The 25,258-nt window shown below is 39.1% G+C and overlaps 1 protein-coding gene and 1 long non-coding RNA gene across 2 annotated transcripts in view; both read left to right on the plus strand.

The window, feature by feature from the left end:
- Nucleotides 1-25,258, plus strand: part of tmem132e (transmembrane protein 132E) — a 389,634-nt gene that overhangs the window by 46,689 nt on the left and 317,687 nt on the right. The gene's annotated exons all lie outside the window — the stretch shown is intronic.
- On the plus strand, nucleotides 8,077-23,979 carry LOC114475713 (uncharacterized). Its single transcript, XR_003675503.1, has 3 exons — nucleotides 8,077-8,089; nucleotides 9,076-9,078; nucleotides 23,811-23,979. It is a non-coding gene; the product is annotated as an uncharacterized LOC114475713 (long non-coding RNA).

A 25,258-nucleotide genomic window follows, 5' to 3' on the forward strand; every position in this document is an offset into this window, starting at 1 on the left:
AGTGAGGCAGCAAACACTCGGCGGTCCTACACTGTGATGGGAATAGTAATGTTCACGGCTCAAGGACACGCTGATACTGGGAACGAGCGGGGCTGTAATTAGATCAGTGGCCACCCTTTGGTTTTGCGTGTCAAACTTGAGGTTGATGAGCCAAATGAGGCCCATCGTAGTATCTGCAGCATGATTTTACAAAGTAAATGTTCACGAATTATCGTGGATGTTAAAAATAAAATCAACTATTAAAGGCTAAATGCTAAATGTTTGTGTCTAGATGGGTTTCACTTTTTTAGAATTATCTAAATGATTTATTCTGCACGTCCGCCTCACAGCAAGGTCTTGGGTTCAAGCCCTGGGGTGCACACTTGGGTCCTTTGTGTGGAGTTTGCATGTTCTCAACGTGTTTGCTGCTACTGCCCAGTGACGCCTTGGATTGGCATCAGCAGACCTCCGCAACCCTGAAAAGGTGCAAGAAAACAGACTGTCAAAATAAAATCCCTGAAACGGAATAGCAAAACACACTATTCAACAAGTAGACAGACACCATAAGCACACAAAAGTAAAACAAATCACATTAAACACGTTATTATATACATACATACATATGCACAATAGGTACCCTATTTAATGAAACCATAAGTGCATAATGACTTGTACAGAATGACTAATAAAACACAAAACTACAACACAAATACTCTATAAAAACAAACATTCAAAACTTTATATAAAGATATTTTAAATCAGACAAAACCACATAAAAACACAAAACTGCTGCACACACCACTGCTGAAACATCTGTACTTGTTGCAGAAGCTGTGCTGCATAGCCATTCCCTGTTTGTTGTCCTGTTGACCCTGAGTGGTAAAGGTCCTCCAGCACTTTCCCGTGGATGCATAAGAAGCTTATACTTAGCTCGGTAACACATTGACACTTTAAATCGTTGCGATGACCACGACACTTGCTCCAGGGGTCGCAAACCAGCCGAGTGTGACCAAACATCTGTGGCAAGAATAAATCCAAACGAGCGCTGCTTCATAAAAACCAAGAGCATTAAAACATGATGTAGTTGTTCCAAATGCACAGTTTTTACCACAGTTTTCCATCAAAGCACGCAGAATACTTGGTTTTCCTCTCATTTTGTACGGATCATGTTGAGTCCTTTTCCTGGCCGAGCTGAGGGGTTTTGGTTTGAAACGACACTAATGGCTGTCAGATCGACTTTGCCGTAACTAAAAAGCAGCTGTAACGTGAATGTTAGGCTGCCGGTTAGCCTGGAAACGGAGCGGGCAAAGGTTAGACTGGTTAATTAGTGAAATGTCAAAACAGCCAGGTATGGAAGATGACTGTGTTAGAACACACACACACTAACCTGCTGCAGCAGCAGGAGCGCTGTCTGAGCTGCTTGGAGACCAATAAACTGGATTGGAGGTCTATATTAAAGTCACGGTTAAACTGATGAGCTGGAGCGCTTTTAGTTTAGTGCAGGTGGCATTTTATCTCCTCCCACCAAACACACTGAAGCCACAGATGAATCACAATACCATTACAAACTGTCAACAATAGCTTGATAGCTAATGGATTAAAACAAAGCCTATACTATATGTGTATATATATATATATATATATATATATATATATATATATATATACACATACACACATATATATACACATATATATACACATACACACACATATATATACACATACACACATATACACACATATATATACACATACACACATATACACACATACACATACATATATACATATACACACACATATACACACACATATATATACATATATATATATATGTATATATATACATATATATATATACATATATATATATGTGTGTGTATATGTGTGTGTATATGTATATATGTATGTGTATGTGTGTATATGTGTGTATGTGTATATATATGTGTGTATATGTGTGTATGTGTATATATATGTGTGTGTATGTGTATATATATGTGTATATATATGTGTGTATGTGTATATATATGTGTATATATATATATATATATATATATATATATATATATATATATATATAGTTGAAAAGTCTATACACACAGAGACATGTCCAGAGTTAAAGTCAAATAAATGCATGGTTAATTTTCCAACTGCAATTTTTTTTTGTCCTTTCCAAAAATATACAGTTATCACAAGCCTGTTGTTGTCTATCGCAAGGGTGGTCAATAGGTGGCCCCAGGTCCGGATCCAGCCCCCGAGCTGCATATTTGCGGACCCCGAAGGTATGCTTTTTGGTTTGGTCAGCGCGTGTAAATGTGTGGCATATCTGTGACGGATGAATGGATGGATTGAGATTGAGTGACGTGAAAAATCGGAGTTGACTATGAACGCATCACAGCATGTTGAAGACGTGCCGACTCAGGAGAAACTGTAAAGTTCAGTGTAGACTTGCCCCTGTTTGTTTTCCCTGCAGTGTTGGTCCAAAAGCTTTACTGTATAAATGGTGATCAGACCGTGTTCGTCGGTGGCCTGCTGTGGTGACCCACAAAGGGAAAAAGCTGAAAGACGTTGTTTTTCAAGAAGCTTTTTAATTGATGCGTTCCAACAAGTGGGACCTCAGATTGACACAGACACAAGATGCCCTTTTTTTCATTAAACAGCATTGTCGTTTATTTAAACGGATTGTCAATAAGAGTTCTTGAAATCTTGATATATTTGTTTACCAAATGATTCTGCAGAGGGTTGGATTTTTTTTTGTTAAAATGAGAGGAATATTTTGTTTTAGCTTGTTATTTTTTGAATTCATAAGAACAGCAATGCACATTTTTTGACTCATGTTTCACCGCAATGATCGGCTGAGCCTCGTTACTCTGTCAACAACCTTTAACTAGTCAATACTCAACAGCAAGAGATGTGCTGCAGTCCAGCTTTGCTTCTGTCAGTTTGTGTTTTTTTAATGCAGTCATTTGTCACTTCCTGATGTTTTGTGTCACTTTGTCGTTTTTTGTGTAACTATTTTTTTGTCTTGTCATTTGTTTTTTGTGTGTGAGACATTGAAAAAAAAAAATCAAAGTGCGTCACGGAATGAGCCCAGTGTTACTGTCAGAATCAGAAGTACTTTATTTATCCCTGGGGGAATTACTTGCGTTACAGAGGCTCAAGAAATCTAAATAAAAATAATAAACACTAAACAAAGAAAGAAAGAGAAGGAACAATGTATATCATTAAATAAAAGACTGTTAATTAAAAAAAGGATTAAATAAAAGTGCCCACATTACAGTAGAATAAGATAAATGATAATACAAATGTACAAATATAATACAGATATATATATAACAATCCAAGTTGTCAGGTTACAGCGATGAATTGTAGAGTTCATTGCTGTACATTGTCATTACTTTATGGAGGTTTCAGCAAACTTATCAATACCCAATCTTTGTCAATCAGGGGGCGGAGCTTCTGTGTCAAAGGTCTTGTACTAATGTTAGATGAAGAGTCCGTCTTACGTCCATCTCCATCATGCATTTGAATAGCAAAGTGAACAGGAGGGGCGGGGTCGACGAGCTGCTCCAAAGGTGCTACACACATAATCTGTGTACTCCACCTAAGCCTGTGGGATGTTCAGCTGTGTTTATCAAAATAGGACACGGCCATGAGAATAGAATGTTGTTTTAGGGCCTCAACAGCCTCACAAAGACGAGATAAGAAGTGAAAGTGAAGTGGACTCTGGATGGATTTATTAGCACTTCATCAATGGACTCTCTGAATCTGCTTATGAAACTAGAAAATCCCTGCTTTTTCCTCTGAGAATCATATTAAGCATAATCTTTATTGTCATTTTTATACAAGAGCAAAAACTTGTGCTCAGGTTGTCGTCACAGCTCATTTTACAATGATGATGATGAAAATAACGATAGTTATAATAATATAACAAAGGTAAATAAAAACATAATTCCAATTATTTTATTATTCTGAGTGGTTAGTTACAATTTAAAATACTTCCACATACATTCAACACTGACTGCAAATTTAAATTGTAACTAAAATGTGTTTATAATAGCAACGGCAACTGTAACAAAAGTAGTAACAGAAGGAGAAACAACTGTAGCAACGATGGCAACTGCAACAACAGCCTTTGTATCAGCTGTAACAGAAGCAACTGCTGTGACTGGTGATCATTACATTCTAGTGATTCCCAGTGTAGAAAAGTGGCGGTCTGATTCAGGCTGTGCAGGTGTAAGATTGTAAATGGACCCCATTAGAATATGGATCAATTTTCTGCTGCGGAATATGGACCTTGTGCATAGAATAGAACAAAAATGTCCTTATAATTGATAATTGTTGAACAATAACTGGTTTAATACTAATGTATGGAATGTGGTTAATGCAGTGACTTAAAGAACAAGTTCTGATGAACTACGGCCGGGCCTGCTGAACGTCTCTATGCCGATTAGCACGTAAGGTCTCTGAGAGGCTCTTGATCTCCGCTTATAGAATGTCCATATTAAATTACAGCCCGATTCAACAAGCATTAACGGAGTAGTCGTTTGAAGTTGGGGCCCCCGTGGCACATATAGAGTAATGGGCCCCATTCATATATTGGTATTTGTCAATGATTCGGTACCACCAACTGTCGCAATATTTGACTCCCAAATAAATGAGGAAACAACTGTAATGGAAATTGCCTAAAAAAAAGGCCCCTAAATAAATTGTGCGAGGCATAATCGTAATCTGTATTGAATTATCTTTGAAACGATATATCGCACGACTATGTTCCCATGAATTTGGAAATTACCGGAAATGGGGGGGTCCCCGAGCCCCCTACCCTATTTCAAAAAAAAGGGTTCTGAGCGTTTCATCACATTAATTCATAGAGTATACATACCAAACTAAATTACAATTTAACAAGAACTAATGGAGTAGTCATTTGAAAAATGGGGTCCCTGGCACCCCTGTGATGCATACAGGGTCGCCAGGGGGCACCAAATGTGCCAATGATTCGGTACCACCAAACGTCGTAATATTTGACTTGCAAATAAATGTGAAATAGACTTTCATTTTTTTCTTTTCTTTTGGGGCCCCAAATCGAAAATCGGGCGCCGAGCGTCGATGCGTACACATGTATAGATTATACCTACCATCATTCAGCCCGATCCGTTCACAAATAACAAAGGAGTAGTTGTGTACACTAGTTAAAATCACAACAAGAACAACAACAATGTGAGTGGCGTTTGGAGTCTGGTAGCCCGGCCTAAATATAAGGTTTTGTCTCAACACTTAATTGGAGTTAACATTTGTTTATGATACAGATATTTAGAAAAACACTATTTCCTGCTAAATATTTCATTGCACATTACATTATAGGAAAATTATGATACAATACATTGATTCCTAATCAAGACAATTGTTTGTCTGGGGTCCTTACGTCGGCCTGCTCTGACTGGGCGTGTCCTAACAGCTCCAGGTGTAACACCCATAATCGAGGCATATTTTTGAATGTCCCCCTAGTGGCAGGTCAGCAAAAACCTGGGGGTGTACTTCCATTTTAAAGTACACTGAGGCTGTATCTGCTGTCTGGCTTTGTTCTGCATGAAATCAATCCATGGAGCTAAAACTGTTACATATTATTGCTCATTGGGATGAATATGAGCTGTCGGATTAGTGCAAGTTTAATTCCTTGCATCCAGTTTGTTAGTCCTGATTGATTTGTCGTCTGTAAGGTGACAAATGATTCTGGATCAGTGACATGTGACAGAAAATGTCTGCCTACATTTGTCACATCTGGTCTGATAGAAACAAAGCCTCTAATTAAGCACATTGTGTGTCTTCAGCGTACAGTAGTATCCTCTGCTTCCGGCTCTACTGGCTGGTGTCAGAAGACTTTATTTAACAGAACGATTATTAAATGTATTCTCTATGCCATCAGCTATGATTAACACTCGACCTTTGCAAATGTCGGCATTAATCTCCTATTCCCTCCTAGTGTTTGCATCATCATACTTTCTTTTACATGAAGAACAAGATCCTGTCTGGCCCGATTTCTACCAGAGGCAAATAGAGAAATATGCCATTAGCACATGATTTGAACACTTTAAGTCCAACTCCTTTCTGTGTAATGAGAAGTCGGAGGCAAAGTCAAAGGAATGCTGTTGTGAAAGTAATTCATTCTCAGGGTAAGAAAAACGACTGTAGATCATAGCCATATCATAATCGTAATCATTACCGTAACGTCATCATTTTCTTAGTTTCTTCCACTTCCTTTCAGACTAATGCTTGGTTATTTTCTGATCCGATTGTTTCATAGATGTGAAAATGTGGAAGGCAGAACAGCTTTGACAAAATGGATCAGATGATCATTTTATATATTTTCTTAAACCTAAGAATGATGATGCCTGTAACCTTTCCAAGCCAGGGTTGCCAGATTGGGTGCTACTGAATTTTATGTTGCAGTAAATAATTCAACAAGGTGCTGTTTAAGGTGATTTGCCTTTTGGATAACATTAATAGAACCTTTAATGGAACTTTTAAGTTTGGATACTGTTTCTTTGGGACTGTGGCCTAGTGGTTAAGGACGTGTGTTTGATTTGAAAGGTTCTGCTGCAGAAATGTACCGTCTGTGATCCACATCAGGTTTTAAAGAAAGAATAATGATGAAAACTGGGTTAGAAAGGGAAAGTAAAAAAGCCATCAGGTTTGGATGTGAGGGCCGATCAATGATAAACAGATTCAGAATGTACCGCGGACCTGAGTCATCGTTGGCATGCCGTGCTGCAGAATGGAAACACTGCTTATTTATAGCTTTATTTCAATTAATATGTTGAGCTTACAAAAGAAACTCCCACCATTCTGTGGTTAAGCCTTAAGTATTGTTCGACTGAGTCTTGGATTCATGCTCTGCATAGAGCTGAGGCGGTGCACGTCTCTCTGTGTTTCTAATACATGTCAAACATCAGTCAATGCTGTCAAAGTAGTTCAGGAATCTGTAATGCCCATAGGATTCTGACTGAATGCTAATGATGCCCCGGCTTTCCTCTAGCACTACCTCGAGCAGTGAGTTTAGGTTTTAGTTCTTTTTTCCCTTTTAATGCAAGTCTTTGTGTTGAAGTTTTTACACACATTTAAAAGAACAAAAACTACTCCAACCAAAACAGGTGCTTTTAACTGACAGGTACGCAATGCTAGGGTGGACCAAAAATACAAGCTTTAAGGAACTTTTTCTCCACAATTTACATTTTTCTTTCTATGCTTGCCTACTAACATTCATGACAATTTTTAAATTCATTGGTGAATATTTAGAGGTCACTCAAAGGGATAATTTTTTTACAATGTGAAATTGCATCCAAAATTAACATTTTGACAATTGTTTTACTAAATCACTAATTTGATACAACAGAATGATCTATAGCCAAAGTCAATGTCTTAAAATGTCTTCAATGTGTTGTTTTTCCTTTCAAAACGTTTTGTCAATAATTATCAATGCTGCTGGAACAAGAAAATCTTGAGACGATAGATGGCCATGGCCATCCATCGTGTGTGATGGAATGCTCCAGATGCTCTAAAGGAGACATCTGCAGAATATGCACAACCCAGGAAGATCATGCAAAGTTTGAGGAACCTCTGAGCTGCCCTGCACATTTTCACCGTATCTGCTCAAAGAACACTAGTGTGCAAATCAAATGGGTCATCAGAAGACTGATCAACAGATGGCTATTTTTGCTGGAATCACTTAAATAAGGCCACATCTGGGCCTTTTGCTGGTCTAAACAAGGGACATAAAACACTGGAAAGTATCATTGATACCACTGATAGTAACGCATACATTCATATTAAGCAAACACTAGATCATGGACTTGACGTCGTATACCCCACTCATCCAGTGTAGCTAAGTATGCTTAGCAGACAGCTGGTCAGTTTCTTTACCAATCAACCAAACTTCAACACACCTATTTTTGGCCATGATAGACTTGATTAATTAGCAGTTGCCTGCAAACAGTCAGCTGACAGTTACTAAGGATTATAAACTACATAGTATAATATATTGCATATTTATGCAATAATCTTAGATGTTAAAGGAGCATAGGGCACAATCTAGAATTCCGATTCCATAGTGACACCATGGTGGTTAGTGTAACTGCAGCCATCAGCCAAGCAGCCATAGGGGCTCGCATCAATTGTTTGTTTTATTACCGGAGCACATCTGATACTGTGGATAGAGGATGGATACCCGACTGAAGCCTGATGGGACCCGACTGCACCGGACATGTCGGGTTTGGACAGATATTAAGAACTTGCGTTTGGGTTCGATCACATAGTGACGCACAGCGTTCTTTCCTGCAGCCACGGCTGCTACATCAGCTGTGATCCACGGACGCGGTGGATATGGAGAAGAATGGAGCAGAGGACAGTTATAAAGGACTACACCTTTTTGTGCACAATAACATGGATTATCTTTTTCTTTGATACATGGATTATGTATATTATGGGTCTCTTATGTGCATCTGATGTTGTTTATTAATAAAATCGGTGCTTGCCACTAAAAAAAAACATAAATATGTCATTATTTGAGAAAAAAAATTAGGTTTTAACTGTTTGGACTCGGAGGAGAAAATACGGCCCGATCCACTCTCCAACTGTGACACGGTTATTTATTTACTCGCCATTCATGTGACTGTTTACTGCAAGACCTGTGCACATGCCTTTGCATGCATCTGTGGAATCAAACCGTAGTTTAGTTTCTCTTCTTCTTTCAGTTTCCAAGCCGTCTTCTCATTCTTTATTTCCAGTAGTGGGCCGCTTTTCCAAGCGTCATTTGACTTCACGTCCGCAGAACTGCGCGAGGAAATTGGTACCATAACTGCAGTGTCGGAGTCGTGGGGGTGCATTCGCGGGCCGCGCCCCCCCAGCTGACTTCCTGTGCTCCCCTCCGCCCCACTCTTCCCACTACAGAGGGAGCTTTTTATTAATCAAAGATATTTGATTGGCTATTGCAACTGACTGTCATTTACTGACAGTGGACGGGAGTCTGCTCCATAGATATAATATACTGTGGTGTAATTAACGTACCCTAGAGCTGTTGGTAGGATCAGCCAATAGAATGTGTATATGTCTATGGCCTGCTCTGTTGATTCACGTGACGTCACTCACATTGCTGCATCGCGACAAAGCGAGAGCGCTAAATTCAGATGGAGAGCAGGAAGTGAAGCTTGAAAATCTGCCGTCTGAAATAATCAAAATGCCCATGTTTTGTGGAGTTTACGGCTGCTCTAATCGTTCTAACCGAGAAAAGGAAAATAAATTTTATAGAGTACCGAAGATTGTCCTTCATAAAGGTGAGAAATGTAAAAAGCTCACAGAACACCGGTTTAAAATGTCTGCGGTTGGGAGGAGCAGAGTCTGCTGATGTCCGTGTTATGTTAGCGAGCTAACGTTTTTGTGGCTGTGTTTATATAGCATTAGGTTGTCGTTAAATGCTCATTTACTATTGTGTGCGACTCAGAGTGGAGTGTTTTTGTACCCCCCGAAGTTTTCTTAATGCCCCCCCATTAAATACTGCCTGGCGCCGACTCTACATAAGCAGTACAAAATGTATCGCACAATATTTTTAAGGCAATAACTAGAAATATGTGTGGGCTCATTCTTTTTGGTTTAAAGCACCTCATCACCCATTAGCATTACAAAAAAAAACTTGAATGTTTATTTTTTTTCTCAAATCCTGCCCTATGCTCCTTTAAATGATAATCATTAGCAGTAATGGTATATTTGTTATTTTACAGGAGCAATGTTTTTTGGACAATTTCCATTTAAGTTGGAGTATGGGCCAAAATTTTGGCCCTTTGGGTGACCTCTAAACATGTGTCAATTTCCTCCCTTTTTGCACCCTAACACATTGCCCAATTAACCAGCATAGTTATGACACGCTTTGGAGTGAGACTGGGTTGCTCAGAGAGCAGTGGACATATGATGATTAGTCCAAACTATTAAACAAATGTAATGATATCACAAACACTTTTTTTCCCCTTTTTTGAAAAAATAACCTTTTATGAAATAAAATAACAAACTAAGCCACAGCAGTCAGATAGAGGTCAGGGATTGTATAGACTAGTTGATCCTTTGGTGTACTAGCTTGTCTGAAGGGATTATAGTGACGATATAAGAGAGATGAGCCCAGAAAGGGACATCCATGCTGTATAGGCGTCTCCTGGTGACTGACAGTGACGGACACGAATGGCTTCTTTCTCCTTCAACAAACCTGAAGGGTTTGAGTGTGTGAAGTGACTCTGATCAACATGTCTCCGTGACATTACAAGCATCAAATTATTATTGAAATTTCATTTTATCAAAAATAATCCCATTGAGATAAAGAACATTTCCTTTCACACCATGATCAGTAGCAGCAATCACAATATACAGTTATCACAAAGACGACATAAAAGCACACAATTATTGAATATGCACATATTCAATGTTTAGCATTTAAATCGCTAGAAAGTCAAGGATTCTGTTTGCTTTTATTCACATTGTAGGCTTTAATAGTGCTTTACAATGAAACTCTGCAGGTTTCCAATCATTCTGCAGCCTGCAAAGGGCAAGCACCCACATCAGTGCAAATGGATGTAGCAAAAAAAAAAATCTTACAAAAAGTAAAAACCTGCATTTCTGTGTGTTAGATGCATACAAATGAAGCACAGCTGCAGCCAGGCAGTGACTTTGTGTATAAAGGTAAACCAATAATAAAGCCTATTGGACTGTGAAAACTCGTTTTAATGAGCTAAAAATGTGTCTCCATGCCAGGATTAAAAATCTGTTTTTTTAAAGACGGTGAATGAATAAGCAGTTCCACATTAAATCCACAATATGCTAATTACTCTAGACAGGACAGGAGCCAAACGTCAACCAGTGTACTTTTCAGGAAGACCACACCTTTGTCTACTGGAGCTAACCAGAGTTATTGACCTTGTGAAGTGAGGTGAGTAATTGTGTTGGCAGTCTGTAAGGTGAGGTGAGGGAGTGAATACACAGACCTTTAAGGAAAAAAGGCGTAACCTCACCCAACGGCACTGCTGCTGATACTAAACATCCTTTCTGTCCCTGCTCGCTGCTGTTTCAACAGTAAACAGTGGAGGTCCATCGCTGTTGTCTAATATCACTTTAATGAACGTCTGCTGCCTGTGGAGATCCATCATTCACTAAGTAGCAGCTCCTCGTGTACCCGCAGTGTTCACTTTCTCATTTTCTAGGTTTTTATTGGCTTTGCTTTGTAGTGAGACTCTATTTCTTTGCTAAATGTCTTGTAACAACCCCTGTTGTCGGGATCCAGGAGTATTTCTGTTGATTATGGCACTTTACCACACAGGCTCTCCAGCAATATTACATTTAAGGTTCACTTTTAAACACCAAACAATAAGATTGTCAACCTAAAGATTTGATCATAGCAGCAAACACAACATGACAATTGAAAATGGAAAGCATATGTAGGCACTTACAGCCTGTGTTATCTACAGCGTTGTTTCTCAATAGGGGGTATGTGATGGTGAGAGAAAGAGACCTGCCATTGTAGCCCTGATCAGACTGGGCAGGTACTTATCCTCCATAACTGGACCTCTGCTCCACTCACGCTTTAATCTCCGCCCTAAAGCTTACTTTTAAATCTTCTTTCTGACACCCCTCGTCTTCCCTCTGACACTCGCTTTTATCCAAACGAGCTAGAATACTCCAGTCCATGTTCTTCCTTCCTCTCCCTCTCACATACTGACACTAAAGGTGAGAGGATCATCTCTTCTCCCAGCAGGTATCAGTCCTGCGTTGTTACACCTTTCATATTCCAGCCACTCTTTGATTTGCTCACATCGATATATCACAGCGCTCCACTTTGTCACATTAAATGAATAAATGCATACCCTCGGGCTCTGAGCAGGAACTCCATATTGATAAGTTAATTTGTTCGATGTTTTGTATTTCATTTAGCCTGGTTATGAGAGGATGGCCTGGAAGATGGGGTGACAGATGATTATTTGTCAGTTTCCATCTCAGATGAGGGTTGTTAAACAGTATAGTTTAGAGATAAGCAACCGTTATCACAGCCACCAAAGCTGTATTGTATCTGATCTGAGGGCCACATTATGACTATGCATTTAGGAGAATGACCAATCTGAGCATTTATTCAAGAAATAACAAAGGCTTTGTGTTTTCATTGTTAAAGCTGGGGTATGTAAGTTTTTTTTTTTTTTGGTTTTATTTGGTCAAAAATCCATAATCATCTTATATTGTAATCCAAAGTGTTCTGAGTGGACAGTGAACCTCTTCTCCTTCTCCTGGATCTGTAAATGAGCTTTAGAAATACAGGAGTGTAATGCTGGACTTTAGCCAATCAGAGATCTTTCTACCAACAGTGCGATCCCATGAGCTGTTTTAAGCATTACCATTGGCTGCTAAAGCTGCTCGTCAAAAGTCGATGCGCGTTCTGGATCTGAGAGTAGGGACAGTCACAGTCCCATGGCATTATATTCCTGCTGAAGTTTCTAATGCAGCTTTTGGCATAGCGGTTACATGGCAAAGCAAGAGGTAAATGGAAGATCGAGGTGGAGAAGCAACAAAATAAAGGCACAAACGTGTTCAAGATGAACGCTGTGTGCAGAGAACTGCGAGCGATCCGCTTTCAGTTAGCGCAGTCTGCCCCGAGTCAGAGAGAGAGAGTGAGAACAACAGATGGAATAGATAGTTTATTAAAAATGATGTAAGGTGGAAAGAATAGACCCAATTCATCTGTAGTGTGGACGGAGTGTCTGCTCTGATCAGCTGTTCCTCAGCTGCTCCTCAGCTGCTTGTGTTTGAGGAGCAGCTGTGACTGTGAGCCTCTTACTGTCACAGCAGCGAGTGATACTTGCTTTCATGTCTTTAAAACATCACAAAACTCTCCAATAACCAGTGTTTGGAATAACGGTGTTTCAAATAACAGCGTTATGTAACGGTGTTTGTTTTTCAGTAACGGGGTAATCTAACTAATTACTTTTTACGCCGTTATCGTTACTGAACGTTAAATGCGGTGCATTACATGCATTGATTAAATAAAAAGTTATCCGAAAGCATCCCCGGCTTTTGACTCAGCTGTAGTGAGGAGGTGGGTTAAAAACAAGGTGAGCGATTATGATTGGCTTCGGCGGCGTCATGTTTCATGGTAGCCAATCAGAGCCAGTGTTTTTACACATGTGCCAGCAAGAGGATTATGATTGGCTAAGGCGACGTGCCAGCACACGCGGCACACACGCACACACACACACACTACAGATTGGATGAAGCACCAGAGTTGGTGAGCGTGGAGCAGTCTGATGAAAAGTTGACATTTTTAAGGTGACGATACAAACACTACTTTAAATTAATTGTGGTCAAAGGGAAGAACGTGTATGTGAAGTGTTCTTTATATCCAGGAGTGAAGACTTTGTCGACATCCGTTGTAAACAACTCAAAATTAATGAAGCGCCTCAAAACGACACACGCATCTAAAAAATGTGAATTATTTGACATAGAGCAACTTTTTTTTTTTTTTTTTAATGGTAACACAAATTCCCAACACTGCCAATAACACAAGATAAAGTTCCTACATTTGTTACTAGTCTCTATGGAGAAGTCGCTAATAATTCCACAGTGTGCGCGTACACGCAAGAGTTTCGTTCACAATTCTACATACCCCAGCTTTAAGTATATTTTTCTCTTGTTTGGTTTGTTTTTTGCTGCCTGTTTTATTGATTTTCTTCTTTTGTGCGTTATAAGTCATTTTGTGTAGTTTTGTGTATAGTCTTTTTGTGTATTTTTGCCGTTTTGTATATTTTTGTTTTTTTCGTAGTCTTGTGTTTTTTTTACTAATTTCTTGTCTCTGTGTATTTGTCTTACTTCCATCAAGGAGGTAATGTTTTTACTGACATTTATTTATTAGCAGGTTACCTCAAAAGTAAAAAACATTGTAACCAAAAAAGACCTAATGCAATGGCACGTTACATTAAATCTCGGAAGGGATCTTGATCAATATACTGATTCTGGATCAGTTAAAAATAATGAATCCCTATGTTAAGCTCTTTGAGCTGGTTCTACAGCCCCTCATGCTGTAGACTTTTTGCCTTTAGTGTGAATGATCAGGATTACTGATTCAGATAACTGCAAATATCCAACAGAGGATATTTGGGGCTTGGCGAAGGTTTACGTTCTCTTGTTTTGTGTTTTTGTTGTTGTTCTGCATCATTTTGTCCATGTTTGTTGTTGTTTTGTCTATTTCTCTGTACTTAAGGTTTTTTTTTTGAGTAACTATATATATTTATGTTTTTTGTGTACTTTGTCTTTTTGTACGTTGCTGTAATGGATAGAGAATTATTTTTCTTTTCTTGTGTTTGGTGTTAACGTAACAAAATGTCTTTGAATATAGATTTGATGATGGCATAGATTAAATATTGAGTTACTATGGTTTTAGTCATCTGTCACAGATGTCGGTAATATAGTTAAAGAATTAAGATAACGATTACAATAATTACCCTTCATATATAAATATAGCCTCCTATTAACTGTTGGTGACTGCTGACTCAGTAACTTTCATGAAGTATCCAGCCACCACATTTTGATTGTTCACCACATTTCATTAAAATGTCTTGAGGACTTTTTGAGATATCCTGCTAACATACATTCACACTGAGGGTCTGACAAACGGCCATGAAAACATTACCTCCTTGGCAGAGGTAACAAATACACCCTCAGCTCTGATGCACAGCTCCAGGTTAGGATCCATCTCATTGGTCTAACTGCCAACTGTCCGCTCTGCTCTTCCTGCCTCATCAATCATTGGATGAACTCCTCACTCCAGTAGAAAACACTCCACTTCTACCCTTCAGAGGAGCTGAAAATCCTCTTTTTTCTCTGAGCACGGCTCTCTTCACACCTGACTCCTGTGATTGAACCTAAGCCGTAAAAAAATTGTTGGATTAAAGCAAGTCTTTCTTTAACCCTCTATTTCTTCTTCTATGAAATGTTATATGCATTTAGATTGAATCGTATTGCTTTTGGTTTTAAATCACTTCACCAATGGCAGGTTTTGTTCTAGTGATCCATTTTCTTTAACTTATCCAATTTTCCTACCAGCGTGTTTTAAAACCGCTTTGATATGTTTTGGAGTATAGTTCTAATAAGGCTTTAGGAAACAGAAGACGAGAACATTTTGCACAAAACGCAATGGTAAAAATATTATTTATTGCCAAGTACCTTCTTTTAAAAGTTAGTTCCTCTACTTTGTTACGGACGTATAAAGAATAGAGGCATAGTTGACATCCAGCTATTTAACTGGAAAGATAAATGTCTCCTCCCCATCTTAGAGGGTTTATTTCTAACAGTCTTGCAGCAGCCTTTTCTCATTATGAGGATTAAGGAAACTTCATGTTGTTGCTCTTCTGGGAAATTTTACTGTACAGTTGGTAAATGAGGCAACTACCTTGAAAACTGTGGAGCTCCATACCGGCGACTAGTCCCATGTTTTTTGGTTAGCTTCACAAATAGCGGCACAGGGTCAAATAGAAAGGCTGGATTCTGATTTTTTTCAAATCCGTATTTGTCCAACAAAACTTGTATTTCATGTCTTGTTATGTTTTGGTTAGCATAGCACGTAGCGGCACTGGCTGAGTGGGAACTTTGGTGTTTGGCTATTGTGCTGGACTATCTTTAGAACTTCAAATGTGTCTTTATAGCTCAGTCTTAAAGTACTAAATATGAGTGAGAGGGAAAGACTTTGAACCTGCGTACTCTTGAAAAGGCAGTTTCGTTCCCTTTGCTCTGTCTTGGCCTCATTCATCAAATGACTTTCCAAAATATGGCTCTTTCGTTGCTTGTGCTCCATTTCCCTGCCGGTGTTGGAGCAAAGCTCCTGCTTTTTACTGTTTATGTGGGAGAGAAAGGCGGAGCGTGTCAATGTGAGAAATTATTTGGCCGCTGTGGCGATCGGCCCCTGACTCTCCACAGAGAGGCTGACGAATAACTTGCTAAATGTGTGTGGATTTACTGAGCTGTGATAAGCTACTGCAGCATTGCTGAAAACACTGTTGTTTTAACAGCTCACTGTGATGTTTATTTTGGGTGCTGCTGTAAAATAAACTCCTCATGCCATCAGATGTGTCCTTAATATGACTCTGACTCATAAGCAACCATGATAGTATTTGCATTAGTCTTTTTTAGATTATTATGAGAAATTATTAATGAAGTTGCATACATTTTATTTTTTCCTAGTCATAAACACTGTAGGAGCAAACCAAGCTTAACACTTTGTCATGTTTCTAATGCAAAACTAAATTTCAGTGAAGATGTTTATCTTTAGAAAAACAATATTAATTAACAATGAATGGGCCATCGCAATTACATGCATGACAGGAAGTGGTGCACGTTGAGGTGTGTTGCATGTCGGCGTGTGGCATAAATTTTAAAGTAAGACGTATCTGACCATTTATAAGGATTATATCACAAACTCTCCTGCAATGTTCTGTGCAAATATAATGCCTATGATTTCCTTTTACCCATAGGTGATGCTTTGACTATGAATGACAGTTGGGTTAAACCATAACTCATTTTTTTGGCATACAAATGAAAGCTGCTCTAATTAATTAGCATCTACTTAGCGCTACAAACTCTTAATAACTTCCATAAGCGTAGCACATCATCCAAGTGAACAAGATGCTAAGAGGAATATTTGAATCTACAAAGATTCAACTCTATTGTCTGTCCGTTAGCAAGATAACTTGTTAAGTTATGAATGGATTTGGATGAAATTTTGGTGATGATCTGGCTACAAAATATACAGGTGCAGGTCATATAATTAGAATGTCATGAAAAAGTTGATTTATTTCAGTAATTCCATTCAAAAAGTGAAACTTGTATATTATATTAATTCATTACACACAGACTGATATATTTCAAATGTTTATTTATTTTAATTTTGATGATTATAACTGACAACTAATGAAAATCCCAAATTCAGTATCTCAGAAAATTAGAATATTACTTAAGACCGATGCAAAAAAAAAAATTCTAGAAATGTTGACCAACTTAAAAGTATGAACATGAAAAGTATGAGCACTCAATACTGAGATGAGGCTCCTTTTGCCTGAATTACTGCAGCAATGCGGCGTGGCATGGAGTCCATCAGTCTGTGGCACTGCTCAGGTGTTATGAGAGCCTATGTTGCTCTGATAGTGGTCTTCAGCTCTTCTGCACTGTTGGGTCATCTCACATCTTCCTCTTCACAATGCCCCCCAAAAAAAAAAAAAAAAATGCTTAAAACATCACATCAGTTGATCATCGATTGAAAATATGATTGTCATGATCAGATTTATATGAATACAACAGCTTATTGTAAAGTTGGGTTAACTGTTATTTATTGCAATGTATAGTATAATGTTTTTTTGGAGAATAAACTATTCCTATTGAGATTTCTGCATGCGACACTATTACTTACTCAAGTTGTTGACTGAGATGTCACTCAGAATGCCATACTGAGCTTGCCATGGGAAATTAGTGAAATGAAGAATAAATTCTTAAAAAGTATATTCCAATATGTGCTTTATTTTTATCCAGACGTAATACGTGTAATTATAAAAAATGGCATAGAATAAATCATAAAACAGATTTTTTATACAAACAGATTGCTTCGAAATTTTATTTTCAATCTCAGCACGGCGAAAGTAGTAAAACTCAAAGCGTAACTTGCAAAAATTAATTTTCAATAGTGCGCATGCTCATAATTGATCTTAGTACGAGTTAAACTCAGACCGTGACACCGGATAAATGTAGTGAGTGACTCAGATCCATAAAGTCACAGAACAATAAAGAGGGACAACCTGGGGAGGAACCACCAATAACATATTAAAAGCATATCAACAATTGTTTTAATCACATTTTTCAGAGGCCGAAAAGCATAAATTACAGCCTCTCTTTAATTGGCTGTGAGAGATGCTCTCTCAGGGGATTTTAATTAGCTCTGAATATTACAGAGTGGAGGCAAACGTCTTACTGACTCATGCTGTCGTCTCTCTGTAGCATCACGGAGAGCACTGTTTGTGTTTGTAGGTTGTCTTTGATTATCAGGTACTCAGAGGTTGTGAATGCATGAGCTGATTGTGATAGTGTGCGTATGTCTGTGGATGCGGCTTTACAAATTAAAGCTTCGAACGAATCATCTTCACATCTGTGAGGGAAAGCCAGCGCTAAGTGCACTCGTTGCATATTTATGTTCTTTCTCTGTTTCAAATTCCCCTTCTCCGTGTCTAAGGAAGTTTTACAAGAGATCCTCGTAGCTTGACAAACCACCCATGTGATTGTGCTTCAGAAGACAACAGCGTAACTACTGACTCTGATTTGTTAGTTTTGCCAACATTGACATGATGAGTAAAGAAGAGCTCTTTACAGGAATGACAGACTGCAGGAGTATCAGAAGCAGAATGTGTTTGCTTGTATTTGTTAGTGTTTTCCTTTGTCCTCTGCTTTAAGTGAGTGTGCCAACTTCTAGAGTAAATAGTTTTTGTGCTACAGCATCATAAAAAGGACTCATCTCTTGGCGAATGACTCCAGCTCCCCGCCGTGCATGGAGTAATAAAGAGAAGCCATCACTCGGCTTGTCATGGTTGGGTATGAAAGCTTTTTAATCCCTCTGCGTTTTTCGTCTGTAAACAGTTTATTTGCAAAATACACATCCCTCGCCTTGTTTGCCTCTATTTTCCCTATGAAGTCACGAGGCTCTGCTTTGCTAAAAAGCTCTCATCTGACGCTCGGCTGGTCGCTGCCCTGCAGGTGTCCCACATTTGTTGTTCCTCACCCATTGCCAGCTTCATGAAAAGCCACAAAGTCTTCAAGTTCAGACAGGATCTGATCAGGGAGAAGGACTAATTTGGGTAGAGATGCTGCTTTTAGAAGATTGTGGCTTTGATTTCAACAGAGATCCAAAGTTTTTATCTAACTACACCAAAACATAAACAAGAGCAATGAGAGCGCAAACTTATGCCAAGTTTGGAGGGCCCAAAGTCACCAGTAGGTGGTGCTGTAGAATTAGCCAAACGAACTCGTTCCCCCTTTTACAACATTGTCTATCAGCTTACCAATTTCATTTAAATGTCCAGTATTATGCTATTTGTCACCCATCTCAATTGGTTCTAAGAACCCCAACAACATAGTATTTGAAGTTCATGTTCAAAAGATTATTGTGATTCATTATGTGAAATACGATCCACTGCCTTACTAACCCTACTGCCGCCCTGTCCCGGGTGTAGGCCCACGTAGCACCTGAAGAAAGTTGGACAGAGGCACCCATTTCCAGACCCTGGAAATGGGCAAGACAGTGGGGAAATGGATGGAAAAACGATTAGATTTGAACACTGGAGTATTTTATTTTAAAATTTGTAGACCTTATGATACATAACTGGAAGCTACAATTGAATTGTAGCTTCCAGTTATTTAACTTTGAAAACTGGCTACATCTACTTTTGCACACAGGCTTTCCAGTTTGTTATAAATATTTGACTTGCGTGACTCATCACAACACCACAAAAGGCCTGCATGCATCTACCTTATTGTGCAGAAGTTATCGGCCACGCACTGCAAAGTCATGCGCGCCATGTTTTGATCTGATGTTGCCGTCAGTGCTCCGCCCATAGATCAGTCTACTAGGACTCTGCAGGAGCCGGTTCTCCTGAGACGTAAGGAATTACATTTATCTTCCATTCATAGCTGCACTGGCTAATCTTATCTGAGCCGCTTTGTGTTTAAGAAAAGTCTTGCGATTCGTTCGCTCACTCATGCAGTTTATCGGTGTTGAAAAGGATTATGGATTGAAAAGACTCTCCATATTGTTCCTTCTGCTTGAGTATCTTTTCAAAAGTCTTTGACATCACCAGACCCGAAGAAAGAAAATCAAAGTGCTGAAACGACGTTTTCAAAATAAGTGGCTGAACTTCCTCACAGTCTGAAGAGCAAAGGCTTTTGAAGATGAGGCGTTGAGACCAACTTGTGTTTTAAAGTGTGAGATGTTGTGATTTCTTTGGTTATGTAAGGATCTAAGAAAGCTTCAGAAGGATCTTTTAAAATGTCCAATGCTGCTTTTTAGTTAGGCTTATGCTTGTGCTCTTGGGACATCTTCGGACTTCAAGATTCACATTGTCTGAGAAAGTATCACAACTTCATGTAGGCTACATGGATCATTCATTGTAAGTCAGAGGTTTTCAACCTGTGGTTTGGGACCCAAAAAGGATCATAGGCCAGTTTTTGGTTGGTTATGCTTTATTTTAAAGGGGTTTTATTTATGCAGCATGGTTCTGACTGTACTATTAAAAATAGTCACTTTTATACTATATTTTTAGGGTTGCGTTTCGCTAGTGTTTCATCTAAAATATACGCCAGCAACGCCATCTACTCAGTAAAAATGCACATTACGAATCACATAGAACGGAAACCTTTTTGTTTTAAAGTGAATGCATATTGACTTTTTACCGAGTTGAGATCCTGGTGAACGCCGACATGAGACTTCTGATGATAATACAGTAACCAGTATGACGTATCCAAATCACCAGATTGAGTTTGTTCATGTCTGATCATGCTCTAACGCCAACAAAAAAAATGTAGGCTTTGGTTTCTACCCGGGCCGTTACAGGAGAGCTAATGGACAGTTGGCTTGTAGGAAAATATAGTATTTTTTATTTTTTTTAAAAGCAACTGATATAACAGTAAGATTTGTATTTCAGAACTTAGTTACATTACCTTATGTAAACATATATGCTTGCTACTTTATCAATAATTATGATTAGTACAAAAAAATACATGCTTTTATCCTTTAAAAATGTGCTTTTTCACCTGAGATGCAACTTTTTTAGTTATTGTTTAAAAGCTATTTATTGAGAGTAAACATTGACCCTTGTTGTAAGGGATCTTATTTAAAGGTATGCTAGGTTCTGCAGTGTTTTGGTCGTTAAATGTTCTCTTCATCAAAAAGTAAGTGTATTACATACCTTAAGTTTTCGGTAGCGATAATAAAATAACCCAAAAGTATACATATGGAAGCACAATATGTAGCCTGTTTAACCACATCCATATTTCGTTTTTCGGATGTTCTCAAATGAAACGTTGATCTGCAACCAACAATTTTTTGGGCGAAATAATGAGGCGCTATCCCTCTCAGCTAAAAGTGGTGAGTTTAAATGGTGTGTTTTGGAAAGTTCAGGAGACAAGACGTTTTCACCCCATTACAGCCTATTTTGATATCTGCAGCCATCTTTTGACAAAAGAGCATTGGAAAGGAGAAGGCTAAAACTATATGCAAAAAAGTTGCAATAACAAACTTTTTAACCAACTGATTAAATTTTGACAGTTGCATAGCACAGTACTTTTGTTAAAAATTTTGATTTAAACAGTACTCAGTACTTCCGTGTTTTTTTCCCAGACGGATAGACAGCTACATTAAGTTAATAGTTGGAAAGACGTCATGAGTAGATGGATAAACTGGGAAGAAGCCAGCCATGGAGGCTGGTGTTAATATATTTGAAATGTTTCACGAAATGATACTTGTCTGGACTTGTTTTCAGTGTAACCAAATCTTCATGAATCAAAAGATTTGGTTCCTTAAAGACACTGACATATTAGTAATCAGTTGTTTCTGTAGCTCCAGCACAGATGCCTTGTAGGTTGCCTTTGCCTTTCATTAGTCCACTCAGCTTGTTTACATTTCTCAAGCAAGTGGTTTGATAAAATGTATTTGACCCAGCTGATGAATTAACTCCAAAAAGGCTTCAAACCCTGGCAATGAGCGTTCTTTCTGCTCATTAAATGCAAAGAACATGAAACGGCAGCGTGGAGGTCTGTCAAAAGCGCACCATGTTCCACTCGAGCACTTATCGTTCATCTTCTCAGTTAGAGCCATTGGTGACATTGTGTGCTCAGCTTTGATCTGTTTTCTTTACCTCTTGGACGGGGCTGCTAACAGCGCGCTCGGGGAATAATTGTCTTCCCTGACAAAGATGACGATGCAAATGTATTTCCACGGTGACGACGATAAACACAGCCGTCAGGATTCTGATGAGTTGGAGAGCTCATTTTGGAGTAGAGAAGGCAGCGGTGAGGAATGAGTGCTCGCCTCCTTGTTTCAATCACACGCCTCGTCGGTAGGAAACGCACAGAGAGCTTGTCAGACAAAGGAAATTAAATCCATCCATCTATTCATCATCTGTCCTGCTCGGGTTGGAGTACACCTAAGACTTTTATGCTCAACAGTCCATCACAGAGTCTGACGTCCACGGTCGCCATTTACTCAAATTCACAAATAATAAACAATCTTTGTCTGCAGTAACAAACTAAAGGATCTCCATTCAGTGACTTGAATTTCTAAAACTGAAAAATGTCTTCACATCTTTCAAGGCTACTCTTGACAGTCAGTGGCGGTTTTATATTCGTTGTCTTCCCAGGAGAAGGATAAGGAAACTTGAAGACGAATCTTTGCATTTTGTGTAGCAGGCAATCTTCCTTTGAGACTGTGAAGAAACTCCATACCAGTGACCACTCCCACATGTTGGTCTTAGCTTAGTAAGTAGCTCTTACTTACTGACCGTTAGGCTGACGGGCACTTGGTTTTGGACTTTTCAAACAGAACTCTTCCCATGATGCTGGAAACCTGACACACCCAGATCAATTTCCTTTGTTGCAGTTTCCATCACAGGGTTAATTAACCACTGTATCTAATCAGTCTTAATCTGTCCTTGACCCTTTGACCTCTCTGACATGGGTGACCCTACTAGGAGTCGAAGCTTTTGGCAGCACAGCTGTCCCGGCACACAAGCCTAAAGACCAGGTGAAAACTGTCTGAATCCATTAGTGTGACCTCAAATCTAAAATCTTTACTCTGATAGAACATTATTGTGCAGCAGATGTTGTGTTGACTTGTGTGTGTGTGTTCTTCAGACCGGTGCTTGTTCAGATCGCTGTCGTGCTGTGCTTCCATGTGTCAAAGGTTGTAAGATAGACAGTCTGCTCACTGAGCATTCTTAAAGTATTGTGGTTTCAATGGAAAATAAAACAGCCATGTAGACACGTTGCTCGACAAACCCCAATGAGGTCCTGCACACTCTGACCTTGTTTGTATTGCTTTCTGCTTTTTGCCTGGATTGTCTTTGAGGCTGTGTCTGTGTGCGAGGATCTGCCAGCAAGTGAAGCATTCAGCAAAGACACTGGGTTAACCCTCCAGAAGCCAAACATCAGTTATCAGCTGGAATAGAAAATAGAAACCTCATGGTCTTGCTTTGACTAAATATTTATCTGTTTATTTGTAATAAGCAGAGCTTACATTACTTATATCTTGGAAAACTGAGTGTTGAACCCGCAGGGACCTCAGTGTTTCATAGCTTTAATAAGCAAAACTAAAACAAAAAACTGATCAAATGAAACACAAACCAGCAGTGAAAATAAGTCAAAATCAATCAACTGATGCAAAGGCTAAGCAGAAAACAAGCAGGAGCAGGAGGGAGTGACAATCCAAACAATGCACCAACAAAAAAAGAAGCAGCCTTGTAATCGGAGGGTCACCGGTTCAAATCTCACCCGTGCCATCGCTGTGGGATGTTCAACCCAATCCAACTGCTCCCCGGGCGCCTATTACGCTTCCCGAAATTATAACAAACCTGCGTAATATGGTTGAGTTAAAGGTGAAATCCGCAACTCTCAGATCCCTCTCTCCCCTCCCTCACCGCTGCTTTCTTGCCCTGTCTCCAAACTTTTCAAAGTCCCTCCCTCAGAAGAGCTAACAAGCTAGTCCGACAGCAACATCACAGTAATAGAACATGCTCTGTTAAAAGCATATTACTGCAACCCTTCTCTCTCTGTGCACAAACCGCAGCAGCAACAACACAGTGTCACTTGCAGCAGCCACACGGAGGCTGCTGCAATCACATGAACATATGCACCACAGAGTTCTAGTGTAACAATTACAAATCAAACATAATGTAAATCAAGCAGCAGTAAATACCTTTCAAGCAGAAAAGTCACCAATTCCATCTTCTACTCCTCCAGACCTTACGCTGTAAAAAAAGACGGCGCTCTAGCTCCGGGAAAGGGGCGGGGCCTGTGAGCAACAGCTCTCAGACAGTTCATCAAACACAATCCTGGCTTTGATTGGTTCTTTTTGCTCGGTCGCTGTGCATTCTGGCAATCTGCCAAAGGCTGCAGGAGCAGCAGGGGGGACTCAATGAGCTAAACATTCCGGTGAGGGTTTAGTCTGTGTCATATAGCTATTTACATTTCAGTATGTGCAGTCTGTAGAGAGATCTTGCACGTGATTTGACATTTCCATCTCTTTACCCACCTGTTTACAAGGAAAATCTGCTTGTATATGTGTGGTGTTGTCCCAATACGTGCATGTGAAGGTATTTCTGCTTCATGTTGTTTAAAAAAGATAATAATGGTTTAAAAAAAAGTATTATAAACTAAAATTTTCCATTGCCATTTCAATAAGTGAGTTCATAATGTTCCATCCATATTCCGCAATCACAGAAAATTAGAGGCCCTACTTGACCCACCGGGACAGGAACCCACAACTCAAGCATTACTTGACATGGCTAAACTCAGTCCACTGCACCATTAGGATAAGCTGTGAAGATAGAGTTTTTATGTTTTGGAAATTGAAGATATCTACAGTTAAGTGACTAAACATCTAGATTTTGCCATTTTCAATTTCAGTTTGGTAGGGAAAAAACGTTTTTTTATGGCAATTCAAACACATTCTGAACTTGCTATGAACTGTTCAAGCCAACTATTTAACAGCAATGAGCAGGAAGCAAATATTTAATTCTTCCCACTAAGACTTATGGAAACATTGCAACACTGAAATGGCAGCTCATGTCATCAAATAGAATTTAAAGGAGTGTTTAGTCTCTAGCCGTCTCTTGTTTCCTATCCTTTTGATGTCTCGCCCTCCTGGGCAAATCTCTACACTTGCCGGCCTTTTTTGAGAACTAGAATAAAAAACCAATCTGACACTTATGTTCTCCTTGCCCATCTTTATAAAGAATATAAAAAAAAATGTCTATCCTAGCTTGGAGATTCCAAACTAGGATGGACACCTTTTCACTATATTCTTTTTACTCCCAATGAAAACACTTAAAGACCTTTGCAGCCCTAAGGCTTTATTCTTGATTCCTCCATAGTGCACTGGGACGAATAGATGTTGTCTATCTTTCTGGGCTGTTGTTAAGAGATAGTGGCGTAAATCATAAGTCTCTCAGACTGT

This window comes from Gouania willdenowi, chromosome 14 (assembly GCF_900634775.1).
Source record: "Gouania willdenowi chromosome 14, fGouWil2.1, whole genome shotgun sequence".
Lineage (NCBI taxonomy): Eukaryota > Metazoa > Chordata > Actinopteri > Blenniiformes > Gobiesocidae > Gouania > Gouania willdenowi.